This window comes from Pseudophryne corroboree, chromosome 8 (genome assembly GCF_028390025.1).
Source record: "Pseudophryne corroboree isolate aPseCor3 chromosome 8, aPseCor3.hap2, whole genome shotgun sequence".
NCBI classification, from domain to species: domain Eukaryota; kingdom Metazoa; phylum Chordata; class Amphibia; order Anura; family Myobatrachidae; genus Pseudophryne; species Pseudophryne corroboree.
In genome coordinates, this window is record NC_086451.1 from 329,256,977 (window position 1) to 329,275,407 (window position 18,431).

The following is an 18,431-nucleotide window of genomic DNA, read 5'->3' on the forward strand; positions in this document are numbered from 1 at the left end:
AACCTGTGCTATAGATCATTCATAAGCACACATAACTCATCTGTAAGGAAGAGTACACTTTTGGGAAATTAGGGGCAGATGTATTAACCTGGAGAAGGCATAAGGAAGTGATAAACCAGTGATATGTGCAAGGTGACAAAGGCACCAGCCAATCAGCTCCAATATGTAAATTAACAGTTAGGATCTGATTGGCTGGTGCCTTTATCACCTTGCACATATCACTGGTTTATCACTTCCTTATGCCTTCTCCAGGTTAATACATCTGCCCCTTAGTTCTTAAAACTAAACAAAAGCAACATCATAATGGAACTTTAAAACATATATAAAATGGAGAGCAACAAAAATAAAGACAATAAAGATTTATGGAGACAGCAAAAGAAGAAAAAAAAACAAGGATTAAAAAAAAAGTATGTCGTTAATATCCGTACCCGCTGTATCTACTGTTCTTGTGCTTCTCAAATGCTCATGTATGTTAAAATGTTAGGGGTAAATTTACTGAAGCTTCTAAAAATGAAAAATGGTGATGTTGCCCATAGCAACCAATCAGAATCTGTTTATCATTTTCTAGAATGCTATAGAGAAATAATAAACAAAATCGGATTGGTTTCTATGGGCAACATCACCACCTTTCATTTTTAGACGCTTTAGAAGTCTATTTACTAAGCCATGGATGGAGATTAAGTGGACAGTGGTAAAGTTCCATCCAATCAGCTCATAACTGTCAATTTCAAACACAGCCTGTAAGATGGCAGTTAGGAACTATCGTCATCCACTTTATCCAAGGCGTAGTAAATAGACCCCTTATTAAATTTACCCCTTATTGTTAGTTTTTGTTAAAACGTGACATCTCCTATTTGTCATATTGTAAGGCGAAAAAATGTGTTACTAAAACAATACAGTGGGTTGTATAAATAAAAATGCAAAGCATGAATAGCGCAAGTGAGATACAATAACTTATATCCCCATAAGGCATCTAGAATAGGGTACTAGAGTGGTTTCTTGTACAGTTTTAGTTTTCATGTGTTTTTAACATTTTTTTATGAAAATATAGGTTAAAAAGAAATCTAGGCCTGTCTCCAGATTTCTTATGTTATGTTTCTGCACTATTAATTGTAATGTCAGTCAGAAACATTTTTACTAACTAGGCCTATAAAATACTACAGTGGTTGAATTGCAAACTGGCCTGAAAAAATGAGGGGTCTATTCATACAGATACTGTATTATATTGATGCAACATATCTAACAAGTGATACAATAACACATCTTGCAGTGTTCAACGATATCCAGTCTTCTCGGCAAGGCAGCCTATCACTGCGGTTTGTAAAATACTGCATCAGAGTCCTTGGATCTGAATTCACAGTTGAACTTCATGCACAGGCTCGGACTGGCCTACAGGGGAAACCCCAGGTGGGCCCTGCTGCCTGGGGGCCCACCTCCTCCTCTAGGATCAGTTTCCAGACTGTGCGCTTGAATTATGCATTATACATATGTTACCTTATACTGCACAGGGTTATGAATTCTCTACAGTGCATCTCTGTTATTAATCTGGTACATTATCATGCTCACACTTGCAGTATTTACTATATATATATATATATATATATATATATATATATATATATATATATATCAAGCAGTGCCGTAACTAGGCATTTTAGCGCTGTGTGCAAGAAACGACAGTGGCGCCCCCCCCATGTAAGATAGGGGCAGTGCGTGCCGTAGGCGCGTGAAAAATTATAGGGGCGTGGCTTCACGGGGAAGGGGCGTGGCCACAAAATAATAGCAATTCATACTACGGTGCACAGTAGTCTACATTATTCAAATTACGCTGCACAGTAGCGCCACTACACCAGGTAGAGCCCCTTTTATACATTACAGCAGACAGCGTCCCCCTTTTTACACATTACGGCAGCCAGTCCCCTTTTTACACATTGCGGCAGCCAGGACCCCTTTTTACACATTGCGGCAGCCAGGCCCCCTCTTTACACATTGCGGCAGCCAGGCCCCCTCTTTACACATTGCGGCAGCCAGGCCCCCTTTTTACACATTGCGGCAGCCAGGCCCCCTTTTTACACATTGTGGCAGCCAGGACCCCTTTTTACACATTGCGGCAGCCAGTCCCCCTCTTTACACATTGCGGCAGCCAGGCCCCCTTTTTACACATTGCGGCAGCAAGGACCCCATTTTACAAATTGCGGCAGCCAGGACCCCTTTTTACACATTGCGGCAGCCAGGACCCCTTTTTACACATTGCGGCAGCCAGGACCCCTTTTTACACATTGCGGCAGCCAGTCCCCCTCTTTACACATTGCGGCAGCCAGGCCCCCTTTTTACACATTGCGGCAGCCAGGACCCCATTTTACACATTGCGGCAGCCAGGACCCCTTTTTACACATTGCGGCAGCCAGACCCCCTTTTTATACATTGCGGCAGCCAAGACCCCTTTTTACACATTACGGCAGCCAGTCCCCCTTTTTACACATTACAGCAGCCAGTCCCCCTTTTTACACATTGCGGCAGCCAGGACCCCTTTTTACACATTGCGGCAGCCAGGCCCCCTCTTTACACATTGCGGCAGCCAGGCCTCCTTTTTACACATTGCGGCAGCCAGGACCCCATTTTACACATTGCGGCAGCCAGGACCCCCCCCCTTTTTACACATTGCGGCAGCCAGACCCCCTTTTTATACATTGCGGCAGCCAGGACCCCTTTTTACACATTGCGGCAGACGGTGTCCCCCTGAGAGAGAGAGAGAGAGGGATATACTTACCTTCTCCCCGCTGACAGGCTCCTCGTGCTGGCATCTCCCTCTCGGTGCAGGCAGTGAGATGAGAAGGAGGAGGAGGGAGGGGGAGCAGGGAGCCGCAGCAGCGCTATTTGATTGGTAGTAAGCGCCGCTGCAGCATCCCCCTGTCCTTCTGTATTGGCTGCCCGGCGCTGCTATGGATGCTGGGATGAAGGAACTGCATCCCAGCATCCATAGCAGCGCCTGGCAGCCAATACAGAAGGAGAGGGGGATGCTGCAGCGGCGCTTACTACCAATCAAATAGCGCTGCTGCGGCTCCCTGCTCCCGCTCCCTCCTCCTCCTTGAACCCGGCGCTGGTCTCTTCTCCCTCCAGCCGCGCACGGCGCACACAGAGGCGGCATGTAATGAGTCAATTTGACTCATTACATGCCGCTGGCATTTGCACCCTCAGGGCAACTGCGCTGTGTGCCAAGCCCCCTTGGCACACACGTAGTTACGGCGCTGATATCAAGAGCCCCTGCCCATGCACTAACGGTTAGGCAAACCAATGTAGTGGCTGGCCACATCCCCTCTGGAGACTGACCACACCTCTAAACATGGGCCCTCTACTACTGCATTCCCCCGGTGGGCCCTCCATGCCCCAGTCTGGCACTGTTCATGCATGTGCATTGATAGCCCTCCAATCGCTGCATATACTGTACAGTATGTCAGATGTGCAACACTGCAGCAGGGCACAAGGGAGCTGAAGAGCTGTACAAGTGGGAGGAACAGGAGATATACTGTATCTGTGGGGAGAGTGAAGAAAAGTATTTTCCCAAGTAGAGAAGTAGTGGAGTGACTGGTGAATAGGGGGAAGAGGCAGGAAGGGATGTGGTTCAATAGATCTAGATTAAAAACATAGTCAATAGGTCAAAATGCAAAATGTCAACAGGGTCAAAAGGTAGACAGTAGAAAAGTTTGACAGGGTCAAAAGGTCAACATGAAAATACTAGTCGACACAGAAATGGTCGACCACTTTTTTTCTGTTTTTTGTGTCATTTTGTATGTTTCACCATATCTGAGTAAAATTAGTAGAAACGTACACCTTTGTGGGCTTGCTTCACACTCCATGCTTCGGACAAGGTTCTTCACTCCACTACCGCTACACCCAGCACAGGTTACTATTCCCAATTGTAGTCCATGTGGATGGTAACCAGTGGCGGCTCCAGAGGTGACCTTTTACATGTCGGCCATTTGAAGTCAACCTATTAACTGTCTATCTTTTTACAGTAGATCTATCAACCAGATACAGAAGGAAGATATTAATCTACCCTGCTCTTCTCCCACCCCTGTGCTAGTTTCCCATCATTATGACATCCTGAGATAGGGATATTTCTTTGGAGAGAAGCTTTCCATTCTCCTCGGAATCACTTTCCCCATACATTAAATATTTACATTAATTAGGGGCACAGCTGAAGAAATCTAAGATTTCTCCACGGCAACCCCTACTGTGAATGAATCGAAGAGGTAAAAAGCCTGTTATCACCGGGGGAGAGTGAAACGGCTTTTCACTGCATGTGTAGTGTAAACTATAAAAAAAGATGAAAACAAAACAATAAATTACAGACATTTATGAAAATCGAAAACGGGGAAAAAAAAAAAGCTGTATTAACACATTAGAACTGTGCTTTAATTTTCCAAATAGAACAAAGATAACAGAATATGATTTGATTCAATGGGCTGCAACACGTTTTTCATGTGAAAAAGTTTTTTGTGGTAATTTTTTTTCTAATTACAAATATTATCATAAATCTCTGCAACTCTCTGTGGTCTCCTATTGTTCAGGATCCTTTCTTCTGTCTATTTGTCATTGTCAACAGATCAGTACAAGGACTGGATTTGAAAGGTACTGTATCTAACTCTCTCTGCACAAGTTACATCTGCCCCACCTGCAGTACAATATGGTTTTGCTCATTAGTGTGCTTTTTTGGTTTGCTAACAAACCTGAATAAGGCCCTAAGTATTCTACACTTTCTACTTTTGACCCTGTTGACCTAATGCATGTTGACCATTAGTGGTCGACCTATTGACTGTAGACCTTTTTATTGTAGATCTAGTGATCCACACCCCCTTCCAACACTTGTTATATCTTAAACTAAAAAATAAATTTGCCTCAATTAGAAGTTATGATTAAGGGCAATATTTATACATATCTTTGTGATTTTACTATCACTGCTGTATAACAAAAACAGAATGCAGGAGATATCACAGAGTAATGCAGGTTATTATTGTTGTCAGAGTGTTGCGGTGTTGTATAGGGATGTTAGTCCACACAACGGCACTTAACCAGGATGACTGTTTTTTTCAGATAACAGAGATATCAGCTTGTAGTATATAGAAGATGTTCTGCAGCAGCAGTAATTCACAGTATATATGTGAAGCAGTACAGCGGTAACACAGCGTCTCAGTACACACAGGATGCAGCTTTTTACACACAGGGTGAGGCTGCGGGGGTAGACAAGGTCATACACTGAGGAGAGCAGAAGCTGCACATCAGTGCAGTTGTCTCTCCCAGGAAGATCTCTATCAGACTGTGAGGAAGCTAAGCACTTCCTCCTGCACTGAGCTAACACTAGGAGGGAAAACACTAGAGCAGGGAAGCTGCCTCTAGTGCTGGGAACAGAGACAGACCACAGAGTGATCCACTGTGTAACTCCCCCCCCCCCCCCCCCATCCGCTCAAGGCTGTTGCATAACACTTTATCAAAACATTTCTCAATAAAGTTTTCCTGTAACCGAAAACACATTAATAAAGCATGGTAAGCAAACAGTAAAACAAATCAACATTTCTCATGAACATATTCAGCAAGTGTGATGACAGTCCCATTGTCAACATATCAGCAGCATTGCTCTCATTTGTTATCTAATCCACATTGACAGACTTGTTTTCCACTAACTCACGGATAAAGTAATGTCTAATGGCAATGTGGATTATTCATAATGCTTGGTGCTGGAAGACAAATCAATTGCTCCCTTGTTATCACATGCAATGTTGATAGTCTCACTGTGGTAAAGAAGACTAAGCTCACATAAAGTATCTTTATCCATAAATCTTCTTTTGCAGGTTCTGTAAGTGCCGTGTACTCTGCCTCAGTGGTGGATAGGGCAACAGTGGGTTGCTTTTTGCTCACCCAGCTGATGGCTGCACCTGCCAAAATGAACAAGTATCCTATATAGGAACGATGGTCATCATCATCTGAACCCCGCCGTACTCACGTTGGAGAAGAGTAATCAATGCTCATAAAGGTTTCTTTTCCAGTTGAAGTCTCGTTTAGATGGTGTATGTCTGAATAGACCTCTTCATGGTAGTGTGCATCCTCCCATGTGGAACCGAAAATATAGACAGTAAAAAGACCAATAGTGTAGTACTGTATATCCCAATCAGTGTGTAGAAGATAAGTGGAGAGAGAAACTTGGAACTATATAGGCAGTTGAAAGATTCCCAACGTACCAAACTTACGTGGGTACGTGTATGGATCCTTATATAAAGGTATCTTTAACAGATGAAGGAGGTAGGAGGAGTGGGAGGAGATATCTCTAGGTAAAGCGTACCCAACTCACATCAGGTGGATGATAAACGATGCTTATAAAGGTATCTTTCAATCTTCTCTCCCTTATGGATTATGTTCATCAAGAACCAGCGCTAGCCTTCCTGCAGTGTATCTTGTTCCAGTAGTCCCCTCTTCTGAGCTTTTTCTCGTGATAACGACAAAGGCAAGCAGAAAAAAGGAACCAATGGTATGGTATACACTCGCCAGTGTGGGGTCACAAGGTATATGGAGGTTCCTTTCAGACCCCTCCTTACACTAGTCCCTTCCTAAGTAATCCCTCTAAATCTCACGTGAGAGAATCAGGAGGGGCTAATCCAAAATGTATATAAAAAGGTTTTAATGATACAATCAATTTAAAAAAAGGAAAGTCACATCCTGAGTGATATGTATAATAAAAGAATGGGAAACACAATGAAACTTAGAGGGGAGACGGTATATAAAAACAGAACCTGGATGGTGGTGAGGTCCGGACTGCCACACTCCTAGGGACTGGACCCCTAAGGAATCAAGTGTCCTCTAGAAGTAAAAACAAACACGTTTTGACAAGCAGTCTTTATCAAGGTAGGTGTGCATTGCAAGTGATGTCTATATATACCTTAAGCTATAGATCCACCCCCTTAAGGGGCGGGGGAAGGTAATTAGCTCAAAGAGGAGTATATAAATCCCTTATACTGGGATATCACTGATATTGGTATATTTTGTCTGTTACAAGAGTGCAGCTGTATATTTATACATGATACAAGTAACTTTAGAACATAAAATATTCATATAAAAACATTAATTAGTCATTTGCATTCCGGCCCTTTGGAACGCAAACAACTTCCGGCGGATATCCGGTCCCGGCCATTACGGTTCCCGGAAATAGCAGGGTGTACTGTGTGGTACATATTTTTATGAGGAACGCAGGAAGAGACCTGCGTTCCAAGAACATGAAGAGGGGGCTGCCGGGCGCGCGTCACAGGCATGTGACATAAACGTCCTGTGACATGCTGGTAGGGAGGACACGGAAATGGAGAGCGGGGAGGGGTCGAGCTGGGCGCTATTTCCAGCGCGTATTGTCCGTGTGACGTAGGGCGCGAGGGGAGGCGGGATGACGTATGCGTTCCACGGACCCGGAAGCACCCTGTTACATGATGGCACTTGCGTTCCACCCCCGTTCCTTAACAGGACAAACGTTAACAATAGGATCCATACATGTACCCACGTAAGTTTGGTACGTTGGGAATCTTTCAACTGCCTATATAGTTTCAAGTTTCTCTCTTCACTTATCTTCTACACACTGGTTGGGATATACTGCACTATTGGTATTTTTACTGTCTATATATATGGGAGGATGCACACCAATATGAAGAGGTCTATTCAAACATACACCATCTAAATGAGACTTCAACCGGAAAAGAAACCAGTATGAGCATTGATTACTCTTCTCCAACGTGAGTACGGTGTGTACCCCGTGGTACTTTTTCTTATCCTTAAGAATGCTCCTTTTTGATGATTACCTACTCCACAGGATTCCCATCACTTTGAACATTGACTCATTTACTTCATAATATAATTATTGTATTGTCTACATATCCATTCCATTGTTTATTTCCTGTATTGTGTTGGATAGCGCGCAAAGTGGTAGTATTTTTCTTCCTCACATGCCCTTTTGGAGATTGAGTGACATCTCCTTCTACACACCCATCGCAGCCATCCGTAGGGCGCGGTAGTATTTTCCTCCCCACCTTTTATTGTAGATCATCTGAACCCCATTCGGCATCATAGAAACTTCCAAAGTCATACCTTTTGACTTTTTTATAAACATCAACTTTAATTAACTTGTACCTTTCAGGTGTCTCAAGATTCTTTTGACTGTAATCTAGTGTTGCCCTCCAGGGTTAATTGCAAACTGGCTTGCCCGGCTCACTGCATGTGTGATGTCGGGGCGAGTCTCAATACTTGCATACATTAAGGAACCTCCCTCATTTCTTCCACCTCCTCCTGGCTGGCCGTGACATGGCTTTTGCCATCTTTATGCTTTTGTTAATAGGAGTGCTCACTGGTTTTGCATCAGACATTCCATACTTGCAAAATATTGCTTCAATATATGTTTGTTGATCAATTGTAACAGTCCCATCTTTCAGGTTTTGTACAATCCTCATGCAACAAATTATTTGTTGGGTCTAAATCCTTTAGCTTGAATCTTTGTTTCAGCTGCTGTTTTACATCAGTAATGTGCTCTTTTTGACCTGCTAGCAATAGATCATCCACATACACAACTATGATTAACCGTTTTTCTTCTATAGTTTTGTGATATAAGCAGTGATCAGTCTCTGACCTAACAAAGTTAATCTCTAGCAGCACAGCATCCAGCTTTACATACCAACAATGACCACTTTGCTTTAGTCCGTACAAAGATTTCATTAAGAGGCAAACTTTTCCCCTTTTTGAAAACACGCTCATCATAATGTTCTCCTCTACTCTCCATTTAGGAATGCAGAATCAAAGTCTAACTGGTATAACAATAAATCATGAAGTGTAGCAATGGCAATGACTAACCTCAAGGTGCTGTACCTTGCAACAGGTAAAAAGATCTCTCCGTAGTCTATCCCAGATTTTTGTGTGTATCCTTTAGCAACAAAGCAGGCTTTATAACGAGCAATAGTCCCGTCCGCATTCAGCTTTCTGCAAAAGACCCACTTATGGTTATTTGGCCTGTCAACTACAGTCCATGTACTGTTATCATCCACAATTGACAGCTCTGTATCTATTGCTGACTTCCATTGTTTCCAGTTGTTACTTGATTTTGCTTACTGTATATTTTGGGGTTCACAGTAAGCTATATTTGCATATTCCTCACTATATCTTTTGTATGGAACACCTTTATTGCTCCGCATGGAACTTCTGTTTCCTGATTGGGTATCTGCATTAACTCTTTCAGGTTCAGACACGCTTTCACTAGCTCTTTAAATATGTTTCGTATCTACATATACATATAAGAATAATCGGGCACACAATTAAAGCTTAGTAGTAATGAAAATAGTCAATAGTTAACACAATCTCATGTAAGAAACTAATAGTGCAAAAACCTCAATGTTTAAAACATTTTTGCAGCTCCTAGGGGACAGTCTAGATGTCAATTAAACAAAGAAATACATTGATATATAAACCAATGATAAGGAGCGCTTTAAAGAATCATAGAGATATTTAATTATCAAAAACAGTATTAACACAATAGCATTAAAAAGATCTCTGATAGCAAAAAAGTTCAGACTGATGTGTTTACAAGTAATGTTCATATGCATGCACAGTATTACTTCCAGGTTGGTTAGAGAGCTCTCTGGTGATTTTTAGTACAGTTCAAAATAGATTAAGTCCAGATTTTATCGTTAGCATTAGGCCAGGTACGCTATGCTCAGACCCCCGATATTTGTATATAATCTCACCCCTGATGGTTGGAATAGGTTATCCACTGTGGGACTCACAAGCGCAGCCCATTCCCGCACAGAGGTACTGGTGTTTAAGACCTCTCAGGCACCTGCGGCATTAGTTGGACTCTTGGCAGTGCTGGAGCCAGCTGGCGGTCCCGGTAAGGTCCCCCCTGGAAAGGTACTTGTTGAGACCTTGGTACGGTCTTGAAACCGGAGCTGGCGGTCACGGCAAAAATCCCTGATGGGGGGAGGGCGCACGCTGCATCAATAAGTCTGGTCACCGGACCAAGAGTGCACACATGCAACGTTCCACTATGCATTTCTCCACACTGGCAGTTTGGCGGTTTCCTCAGGAGGTGTATACAGGTGTCCCTGTTAGGTAGGTATTTATGCTGGTTTCAGCCAATGAAAAGTTCACATTATAGAAAACACCTGTGCATACTTGATTCATCAGTCAAATAGCATTAGCAGAGATCTTAATACTTCTTCATATAAATGATCAATAAAAACTTCTATAGAGGCAGCACAAATATATAAAAGAAAATTCATGTCTTTGAGTTCAGCATAACATAATACACATATCTTGAAACTTTGGCATCACAGAGAATGTTTAAAATAATTTCTCTTACGTCCTAGAGGATGCTGGGGACTCCGTAAGGACCATGGGGTATAGACGGGCTCTGCAGGAGACATGGGCACCTATAAAGAACTTTTAGTATGGGTGTGCACTGGCTCCTCCCTCTATGCCCCTCCTCCAGACCTCAGTTAGATCTTGTGCCCAGAGGAGATATGGTTCATTACAGGGAGCTCTCCTGAGTTTTCTGTGTAAAAGAATTTTGTTAGGTTTTTTATTTTCAGGGAGCACTGCTGGCAACAGACTCCCTGCGTCGTGGGACTGAGGAGAGAGAAGCAGACCTACTTAAATGATAGGATCAGCTTCTTAGGCTACTGGACACCATTTGCTCCAGAGGGAGTCGAAACACAGGTCTCACCCTGGGGTTTGTCCCGGAGCCGCGCCGCCGTCCTCCTCGCAGAGCCGGAAGATAGAAGTCGGGTGAGTATAAGAAGAAAAGAAGACTTCAAGGCGGCAGAAGACTTCAGATCTTCATGAGGTAAGCGTGCAGCGGTAACGCTGCGCGCCATTGCTCCCACACAACACACACAGGCACAGATGGGTGCAGGGCGCAGGGGGGGTGCCCTGGGCAGCAATAAACCTCATTTTTGGCACAAATATATATATTAGGATGCGGAGGCAGCAAATAGACGATCCCCCGCCATTTTTATGATATTGAAGCGGGACCGAAGCTCGCCGCTGGAGGGGGCGGAGCTTGATCCCTCAGCACTAACCAGCACCATTTTCTCCACAGAAGCTGCAGAGAACGCTGGCTCCCCGGACTCTCCCCTGCTGAATGCATCAGAGGGCTGAAAAAAAGAGGAGGGGGGCACATTTCAAGCACAGTGAGTGGTAATAGCATTGGCATTATATATAAAAGCGCTATCTGGGTTTTCCAGTGTCAGTTTGGCGCTGGGTGTGTGCTGGCATACTCTCTCTCTGTCTCTCCAAAGGGCCTGGTTGGGGAATTGTCCCCGTTTAGTTATATCCCTGTGTGTGTGGGGGGTCGGTACGTGCGTGTCGGCATGTCTGAAGCGGAAGGCTTATCAAAGGAGGAGGTGGAGGAGATGAGTGGTGTGTCCCCGTCGGTAGTGCCGACTCAGGAATGGATGGATATGTGGCATATGTTAAATGCAAGTGTAGCATCATTGCATAAGAGGCTAGACAAAGCAGAATCCAGGGAGACATCAGGGGGTCAATCCACGGATTGGACCAACTCACAGGGCCCGTCAGGGTCTCAAAAGCGTCCCTGGTCACAAATTGTGGACACAGATCCCGACACGGACTCTGATTCCAGTGTCGACTATGATGATGCTAGATTGCACCCTAGGGTGGCAAAAACTATTCAGTATATGATTATTGCAATTAAAGATGTTTTGCATATCACAGACGACCCCTCTGTTCCCGACACGAGGGTGCGCATGTATAAGGAAAAGAAACCTGTGGTAAACTTTCCTCCATCTCATGAACTTAATCAGTTATTTAAAAAAGCTTGGGAATCTCCAGATAAGAGACTGCAGATTCCCAAAAGGGTTCTTATGGTGTACCCTTTTCCTACACAGGACAGGGCACGTTGGGAATCCTCTCCCATAGTGGACAAGGCTCTAACACGCCTGTCCAAGAAGGTGGCACTGCCGTCTCCAGATACAGCGGCCCTCATGGACCCTGCGGACCGCAGGCAGGAGACTACATTAAAGTCTATTTATACACATACTGGTACTTTACTTAGACCGGCAATTGCGTCGGCATGGGTATGTAGTGCAGTTGCAGCTTGGACAGATACCCTGTCAGCTGACCTTGATACCCTAGATAGGGATACTATTTTGCTAACTTTAGAACATATTAAAGACGTAGTCTTATATATGAGAGACGCTCAAAGAGACATTGGATTGTTGGGTTCCAGAGCCAATGCCATGGCTATTTCAGCGAGACTATCCTTATGGACCCGCCAATGGACGGGTGATGCGGATTCAAAAAAGCATATGGAGGTTTTACCCTATAAGAGTGATGTGTTGTTTGGGGATGGGCTCGCGGACTTGGTTTCCACAGCTACCGCAGGTAAATCTACCTTTTGTTCCCCAACAGCAAAAGAAAACTCCACAGTATGAGATGCAGTCCTTTCGGTCGCAAAAGCCCAATAGAGGTCGGGGCTCCTCCTTCCTTTCCAGAGGTAAGGGTAGAGGGAAAAGAACACCTGCCGCGGCGGGTTCCCAGGAACAGAAGTCCTCCCCGGCTTCTTCAAAAATTCAAGATAGAATCACTCCAAGCTGTAATAGCCAGCCTGGAAGGGGGGAATTTTATGGTGTCACTGGACATAAAGGATGCATGTCCCCATATATCCTGCTCATCAGGAGTACCTGAGATTCGCGGTACAGGATTGTCATTTCCAGTTTCAGACGTTGCCGCTTGGGCTTTCAACGGCCCCGAGGATTTTCACCAAGATAATGGCGGAAATGATGGTGATCCTGCGCAGGCAAGGAGTCACAATTATCCCATACTTGGACGATCTCCTGATAAAGGCGAGATCAAAAGATTGATTACTGAAGAACGTGTCACTCTCTCTGAGAGTGCTCCAGCAACATGGTTGGATTCTCAATCTGCCAAAGTCACAATTGGTTCCAACAACTCGACTATCATTCCTCGGCATGATACTAGACTAGACACGGAACAAAAGAAGGTTTTTCTCCCGTTGGAAAAAGCCCAGGACCTCCAGAACATGGTCAGAGACCTGCTAAAGCCAAAAAGAGTGTCAGTTCATCAATGCACTCGAGTTCTGGGGAAAATGGTGGCAGCCTACGAGGCCATTCCCTTCGGCAGGTTCCATGCGAGGACGTTTCAATGGGACCTTCTGGACAAGTGGTCCGGTTCCCATCTACAAATACATCAGAAAATAACACTGTCCCCCAGGGCCAGGTTGTCTCTCCTATGGTGGCTGCAAAGTGCTCACCTTCTAGAGGGTCGCAGGTTCGGCATTCAGGACTGGGTACTGGTAACCACGGACGCGAGCCTCCGAGGATGGGGAGCAGTCACCCAAGGAAGAAACTTTCAAGGACTATGGTCAAGCCAGGAGTCCTCTCTGCACATCAACGTGCTGGAATTAAGGGCCATATACAACGGCCTTCGACAAGCAGAGGGTCTTCTTCGCAACCTACCGGTTCTGATTCAATCAGACAATGTCACAGCCGTGGCTCATGTGAACCGCCAAGGCGGGACAAGGAGCAGAGTCGCGATGGCAGAAGCCACCAGGATTCTTCGCTGGGCGGAAAATCACGTAAGCGTTCTGTCAGCTGTCTTCATTCTGGGAGTGGACAACTGGGAAGCAGACTTCCTCAGCAGACACGATCTCCATCCAGGAGAGTGGGGACTTCATCAAGAAGTCTTTGCAGAGATAACGGGTCTCTGGGGAGTTCCTCAAATAGACATGATGGTGTCACGCCTCAACAAGAAGCTTCGGAGGTACTGTGCCAGGACCCGGGTCCCTCAGGCAATAGCAGTAGACGCTCTGGTAACGCCATGGGTGTTCCAGTCGGTCTATGTGTTTCCTCCTCTGCCTCTCATCACAAAGGTGTTGAGGATCATAAGACGGAAAAGAGTACAAATACTCATTGTTCCAGACTGGCCTCGAAGGGCCTGGTACTCGGATCTTCAGGAGATGCTCGCAGAAGATCCTTGGCCTCTTTGGCTAAGGGAGGACCTGTTACAGCAGGGTCCCTGCACGTTCCAAGACTTACCGCGGTTACGTTTGATGGCATGGCGGTTGAACGCCGGATCCTAGCCGAGAAGGGTATTCCGGAGGAGGTCATACCTACTCTAATAAAGGCTAGGAAGGAGGTGATGGTGAAACATTATCACCGTATCTGGAGGAAGTATGTATCTTGGTGTGAAGCCAAGAATGCTCCTACGGAAGATTTCCACCTGGGCCGTTTTCTCAACTTTCTACAGACAGGAGTGGATATGGGCCTGAAGTTAGGCTCTGTTAAGGTACAGATTTCGGCCTTATCGCTATTATTTCAGAAGGAATTGGCTTCTCTTCCAGAAGTCCAGACTTTTGTGATGGGAGTGCTACACATCCAGCCTCCTTTTGTGGCCCCAGTGGTGCCATGGGACCTGAACGTGGTGTTACAGTTTCTTAAGTCACACTGGTTTGAACCCCTTAAAACGGTTGAGTTTAAATTTCTCACCTGGAAGGTGGTCATGTTATTGGCCTTAGCTTCGGCAAGGCGGGTGTCTGAATTGGCGGCATTGTCTCACAAGAGCCCCTACTTGATTTTTCATGTGGATAGAGCAGAATTGAGGACTCGTCCTCAATTTTTACCTAAGGTGGTGTCTTCATTTCATATGAACCAACCTATCGTGGTGCCTGTGGCTATGAGTGACTTGGAGGATTCCATGTCCCTGGATGTAGTCAGGGTCTTAAAGATTTATGTAGCCAGGACGGCTAGAATTAGGAAAACAGAGGCTCTGTTTGTCCTGTATGCAGCCAACAAGATTGGCGCGCCTGCTTCAAAGCAGACTATTGCTCGCTGGATCTGTAACACGATTCAGCAGGCTTATGTTACGGCTGGATTGCCGTTACCACATTCAGTAAAGGCCCATTCCACTAGGAAGGTGGGCTCTTCTTGGGCGGCTGCCCGAGGCGTCTCGGCATTACAGCTTTGCCGAGCTGCAACTTGGTCGGGTTCGAACACTTTTGCTAAATTCTACAAGTTTGATACCCTGGCTGATGAGGACCTAGCATTTGCTCAGTCGGTGCTATAGAGTCATCTGCACTCTCCCGCCCGATTGGGAGCTTTGGTATAAACCCCATGGTCCTTACAGAGTCCCCAGAATCCTCTAGGACGTAAGAGAAAAAAGATTTTAAACCTACCGGTAAATCTTTTTCTCCTAGTCCGTAGAGGGTGCTGGGCACCCGTCCCAGTGCGGAAGATCTGCAAGACTTGTATATAGTTATTGCTTACATAAGGGTTATGTTACAGTTGGAATCGGTCTTGGACCGGTGCTGTTGGTTTTTCATACTGTTAACTGACTTTGGGTATTCCAGGGTATATGGTATGATTGGTGTGGACTGGTATGAATCTTGCCCTTAGATTAACAAAATCCTTTCTTCGTATTGTCCATCTCCTCTGGGCTCAGTTCTCTAGCTGAGGTCTGGAGGAGGGGCATAGAGGGAGGAGCCAGTGCACACCCATACTAAAAGTTCTTTATAGGTGCCCATGTCTCCTGCGGAGCCCGTCTATACCCCATGGTCCTTATGGAGTCCCCAGCATCCTCTACGGACTAGGAGAAAAAGATTTACCGGTAGGTTTAAAATCTTATTTTAATCTCTCTCTCTCTCTCTCTCTCTCTCTCTCTCTCTCTCTCTCTCTCTCTCTATGGAGGGTCAATGGATCAAGACCCTAGTGGACTAATTTAAATTAACTGGAATTTTTTTTAGTTTTAGATTTGATAGACTAGTCTCTCATTTTATTGTATTTTCATCAATTAAAACAACGCTTATATAGCAATTTAATAACTACGAGACTAGACCAACAAATCACAATGGGGCAGCAGTTACTCATTAGATCATGTTTTCAAATGATACAAAATATAGGTAGCTTGCCGCTGCCTGTACATCCAGCGATACATATTGTTGCTGTGATTCTTGTTCCACTGTTCCAGTGATTGGTGCTGTCTCATGGAAAACCACATCTCTAGACTTTAGAAGATGTTTGTTTGTTTGTAATGTCCCAAAGCCTGTATCCTTTGCTTTCTTCACAGTATCCTAGCCTAATACATTCCACTGACTTTGGATCTAATTTCTGTCTTTTCTCCTTAGGTATATGTGCATAAGCTTTACAGCCGAAGACACGGAGATGATTGACAGCTGGCTTTTTCTTGGACCACGCCTCCAGTGGCATTTTACCTTTTACAGCTACTGTGAGCGCACGGTTATTAAGATAAACTGCAGTAGACACTGCTTCCACCCAAAAGCTTTTCTCCAGGCCTGCGTCACTCAACATAGTCCATGCTCTCTCAACAATTGTACGATTTGCACGCTCACTCACACCGTTTTGTTCTGGCACGTAAGCAATTGTTAGATGATGCTCTATGCCAGATTTTTTCAGGAACTGTGCTAAAACTCTGTTGTCATACTCTCCGCCATTGTCGGATCTCAAGACTTTTAATTTCAGACCCGCCTGAGTCTCCACCAGGTTCTTGTATTCCACAATTTTATTGACAACTTCCCTTTTAGCTTTTATGAAATACACGTGTCATACTTGTGGCATCATCAATAAATGTTATAAAATACCTGTAGCCACTCATTGATTCCATCTCCATCGGACCACATACGTCAGTATGCCTAGGGCTAGTGGTATTTCCGCTCTACTAGTAGACTTAGGAAATGGGGTGTGAGTCTGCTTTCCTTTTATACAACTCTCGCACACAGGCCTCTCAGTATTACAATGAGTCCAGTTGCCATTCCATCGAGTAGTTTCTGGACATTGTCATGCCCCAGATGACCTAGGCACCTGTGCCACAGCTCCATCAACTGGTTTGAATCAGAGGCTGCCATTGCAGAACACTGCTCGGTGTCCAGGACATACAGTTGGTTGCACCGGGTTGCTGAAGCAATTACAGTCCCTTTCTCATTTTGCACCATACATTTGCCCTTTGCAAACTGGACTCTGTAACCCTTTTTTCTCCAGGACGCTTATAGCAATGAGATTGCTTCCCAAATCTGGCACGAACAAGATGTCTTGGATGTCCGTAATAACTGTTTTACCTTTAATTCTTAGACGCACTGTGATTGTACCAAATTTTGAAGCAGTAAGGACTTTTTCTCCAATTTTACTGTAATGGGTTCACATGCTGTTAGTGAATTGAACCATCCCTGATTACAACTGAAATGTTAGTGGTCCCCGAGTCCATGTACCAGAAATCCTTCTTGTGACTTTCTGCTACATTCAATGCTGACTCATTTGGTTTGTCACGCTTCTTCTGCGTACCACTGCAATTTCTCAGTCTGCAATCTGACGCCTTGTGCCCCACCTTGTGACATATAAAGCACTTGAACTTGAGCTTTCTGGACTTAGTACCTTTTGTGAATAAGGCAGAACCCTCAGCATGTGTTTCGACAGGAATAAGTTTTTGGAACTCCAGCAGCTTGACTCTTACAATTTCTGTTGTCAGCTTGGAATCGTTAGACTCAAAAGCTATTACCAGGAAATCAAATTCCGGCATCAGATTTTGAAACATCACCACCGCCCCTTCCTCGTCATCCACCTGTGCTCCCACAGATGTCAACTGCTGAGCTATTGACAGTATTTTATCAATATAATCATTCATGTAATTACAGACACTTAACTTTGTCCCGTACAGCATGCACCTTAAGTTTATTCTTCTCATCAGACCTTTGTCCTCATATGCCATTTGCAGAGCAGCCCACATGTCTTTGGCTAACACTTTCCCACTGAGAATGGAGTAGACGTGTTGGTCCACGGCCAAGCCTATCGCCCCGATGGCTCTATCCACTTCAACTGGGTTTGCTCCTGGCTCAATTGTAACTTTCCATAACTTTTCCGCTTAAGCTGCATCTCCATGGCGAATTTCCACGTTGTGTAATTCTCTGAGCCTTTTAGCTTTGTAAAGTTCACACTGTTCCCTGTACTGTACATTCTTCTCTATAGTTAATAAAAGTACTCCTTCTTTAATCAGCTGCACTTTTATTTCTTATGTACCTCTGTTTTAGAATGCATTTCCGACTTGGGGTCCTGTGCCCATAACCTGTTGGCAGAGTGTTGCGGGTTCAGATAGGGATGTTAGTCCAAACAACGGCACTTACCCAGGATGATCAGCTTATTCAGATAACAGAGATATCAGCTTGTAGTATATAGAAGATGTTCTGCAGCAGCAGGAACTCACAGTATATATGTGAAGCAGTACAGTGGTAACACAGCATCTCAGTACACACAGGATGCAGCTTTTTACACACAGGGTGAGGCTGCGGGGTAGACAAGGTCATACACTGAGGAGAGCAGAAGCTGCACGTCAGTGCAGTTGTCTTTCCCAGGAAGAACTCACTCAGACTG

The 18,431-nt window shown here is 44.7% G+C and overlaps 1 long non-coding RNA gene across 1 annotated transcript in view; it reads left to right on the forward strand.

Annotated features, from left to right (window-relative positions):
• The window catches only part of LOC134947761 (uncharacterized), a 101,101-nt gene extending 83,092 nt beyond the window's left edge, over nt 1-18,009 (forward strand). The window contains exons 2-3 of the long non-coding RNA XR_010182753.1: nt 8,811-8,902; nt 16,178-18,009. This is a non-coding gene — a long non-coding RNA (uncharacterized LOC134947761). The remainder of the gene's footprint in view (nt 1-8,810; nt 8,903-16,177) is intronic.
• Nucleotides 18,010-18,431: the final 422 nt, after the last annotated feature.